This window comes from Myotis davidii, unplaced genomic scaffold (genome assembly GCF_000327345.1).
Source record: "Myotis davidii unplaced genomic scaffold, ASM32734v1 scaffold323, whole genome shotgun sequence".
NCBI lineage: Eukaryota > Metazoa > Chordata > Mammalia > Chiroptera > Vespertilionidae > Myotis > Myotis davidii.
The window spans coordinates 4,537,311-4,541,028 of NW_006295491.1; positions in this window are offsets into that span (position 1 = coordinate 4,537,311).

The window sequence follows — 3,718 nt, forward strand, 5'->3', positions numbered from 1 at the left end:
TTTCCCCTCTCTCTTCTATGCTCTCTAAAAATCAATGAAAAAATATCCTCAGGTGAGGATAAACAAAGAAAGAAAGAAATGTCATAGCCTATGAAAGAGACATCTTGAAAATGCCTAAAGAAAGTTGTCGTTTTTTTGTAGTGTAGGGACTGGAGTCCATGTTGATGAAAACACCTTGGCAGCTGACAGTGGTAGCAGCAATGGGGTGATGGGGGTGGCATCTTCCCCTGATCAGCCCACAGAGGGAAGCCAGACTATGGGGAGCAGGCCTAAGCCAGCAGTAGGACATCACCAGCTCAAGAGGAGGGGCCAGGTGGGCCTGGAGCCTGAGAGAACAACATGCAGGGGGGCATGCCCAGGCCGCCACCGTGGGAGATAGCATCCCAGCAGGCCTGGGAGCAGGAGTGAAGAGACAGGGGGGTGTGCCCAGGCTTCTGCCACTGGGAGACAGTGCCCCAGCAGACCCACCGCTGCGCATGAGCTGCAGAGGGAACATCTTTTCTGACTGCTCATTGGCAGAGCTCCCCGTATGCTACTGGCAGTGTTCTTGGTAACTTGGGTAATAAGAATCCAAGAAAGTGATCTAGGGTTTTTCCACCTCACTCCTAGAGGAAAAATGAAGGTCTGCTGCTGGAGGGGCTAAGAAATGTCATATCCTGCCCTAGCCAGTTTGGCTCAGTGGATAGAGCCTCAGCCTGTGGACCGCGGGGTCCGGGTTCAATTCTGATCAAGGGCATATACCTAGGTTGCAGGCTCCTCCCTGACCGGGGCCCAGGTCGGGGCTCATGCAGGAGGCAACCAATCAAAGTGTCCCTCTCATATTGATGTTTCTCTCTGTCTTTACCTCTCTCCTCCACCTTCCCTAAAAATTAATGGAAAAATATCCTCCAGTGAGGATTAACAACAACAAGAAAATGTTTTCAGTGAGGCCAGCACTGGCTCTGGGTATGGTATTGGTTTTTGTTTGTTCCTTTGTTTTTTGTTAATCAACATATTGACAAGTCCATTGGTTACCTCCACCAATGCACACACCCCAATCAGGGCCAGGTATAGAACCTGAAACCTTTGACTGGGACTCAGACTGGTAACCCTTTGGAGGACATCCCCTGAGGGCTCCCAAACTGTGAAAGGGGGCAGGCTGGGCTGAGGGGGAACACCCCCCCCCCCCCCCGTGTACAAATTTCATGCACCAGGCCTCTAGTAAATAAATAAAAACCTTATTTCAGTAAACATCCAGAACAGTTTTCCAAGGTAGATATTGCATATGGGAAGTTAGACAGAGATCAAGTGATCTTTCCAAGGTTATCCAACCAGAAAATATTAGTCAATATTCACACCCAGGTACACTCACTCCAAACCCATGCTAACCCTGCTACATCAGATCCATACTCCAAACAAAAAGTACTGAGTGGGAGGGAGTTCAAATAGCCCTTTAAACATAAATAGATGGCCTCTGACCCTAACTGCATCACCCTCCAGATGAAGAATATCAGGCCTGCAGAGTTTAAATGACTCACCAGAATTCATTCTGCCAGTGTATGTCAGAGATTGGAGTAGACATCATTTGTTTCTTTAGGACAAGTCCATGCTCTGGAACATTCTATTTAAAAATTAAAGGCTGAACTCCCTGCTGCAAGAGATGCTTAAACAGAAATATGATGATAAAATAATATTATAGAATTCCTTTTTAATGGATGGAAGTTTGAAATTGAAGACCTAAAAACTCCCATCTCTCTAATTCTTTGAGTCTAATTGAACATACATTTTCATTATCTTCTCTTTAATAAAAAAAATAAATGATTGAATAGTTTTCCTAAAGGCTTATACTTTTGAGTAGACGTTATTTTTTTAGAACAGTTTTAGATTCCCAGCACATGTTAGCAGAAGATGAAGAGATTTCCCATATATCTTCTGTCCTCACATATGCATAGCCTCTTCATTATCAACATCCTCCATTAGAGCAATACATTTGTTAAAATTGATGGCATGGTTGACTTGTGTCTTTCAAGAAATTGCTTCACATCACCTAGGTTACCAAATTTCTAGCCACAGAGATGTATAGTATTACTAGAGGCCCCGTACATGAAAATTTGTGCACTGGAGGGGGGTCCCCTCAGCCCAGCCTGTGCCCTCTCACAGTCCAGGAGTCCTCAGGGGATGTCCTACTGATGGCTTAGACATGCTACCTGCGGGGAGCAGGTCTAAGCAGCAGTCTGGCCTCTCTCTGCAGGAGGCAACAGGATGGCTGATCAGGGGATGGCACAGCCCCCGTCATCCCACCGCTGCTGCCCAGCCTCCCTCTGCGGGAGGTGACCAGATGGGTGATCAAGAGACGGCACCGCCCCCATCACCCTGCTGCTGCCACTACCTGACCTTGCTCTGTGGGAGGTGAGGACAGGGGATTAGGGGATGGTGCCGGCCCCCCCATTGCCCCTCCACCTCCCCATCGGTGTTCCCTCCCTCTGCCTCAGCTGGCATGCACCTTGGCTGGCCTGATGTCACTTGCTTGCAAGCCCCACCCCCTGCCAACTGGTCATTCTGCTGTTCGGTCGATTTGCATATTATGCTTTTATTATATAGGATTTTATTATCCCTTTAATGTCTATGGTATCTATAACGATGCCCCTCTTTCATTTGACATAAGAAATTTGTGTCCTCTTTTTTTCTTAGTTATCATGGCTAAGAAGGCTTATCTATCTTGTTGTTCTTTTAAAAACCTTTAGTTTTGTTGATTTTCTCAATTGATTTCCTATTATCAGTTTCATTGATTTTTAACTCCAATTCTTTTCTTTTTTCTTCTTTGGATTTAATTTGCTCTCCTTTTTCTAGTTTCATAAGGTAGGAGATTTGATTCTTGATTTTAGATTTTTCTTCTTTTCTAATACATGCTTTCACTGCTATAAATTTCCCCACTAAGCTCTTCTTTTACTGCATCCCACAAAATTTGATGTTGTGTTTTCATTTTCATTTAGTTTAAGATTATTAAAATTACTCTTGAGATTTTTTCTTAATAACCCATGTGCTATTAAGAAGCATGTTACTTAATCTTCACATAGTTGTGGATTTTCCAGTTATTTTTCTATTATTGATTTCTAACTTAATTTCATTGTAGTTTGAGAGCAGAGATTCTATTATTGCTATTAAATTTTGTAAGGAATGTTTTATGATCTAAAATGTGTTCTATCTAGGTGAATATTCTGTGTGAACTTGAGGAGAATATGTATCATTCCACTGATGTTGGATGAAATAGTCTATAGATGTCATTGGTAGCCAGTTGATTAATGGTGCTATGAGTTCAACTATGTCCTAACTGATTTTATACCTGCTGGATTGGTCCATTTCTGATAGAGGGGTGTTGAAGTATCCAACTATAATAATAGATTCACCTATTTCAACTTGCGCTTCAATCAGTTTTTGCCTCCTGTAGTTTGAAAACCTGTTGTTAGGAACATACATGTTAAAGATCATTATATCTTCTTGGAGATTTGAACCCATTAGCATTATTTAATGCCCCCCCTTTTTTTTTTATCTCTGATGAATTTTCTTTACCCTGAAGTCTACTTGATCTAAAATTAATATAGCTACTTCCTTTTGGTTAGTGTTGATATAGTGTATCTTTCTCTATTCATTTACTTTTAATTTACTTGTGTCCTTATATTTAAAGTGGATATCTTATAGACAATATAGAGTTGGGTCTTGTTTTTTGATCTACTCTGCC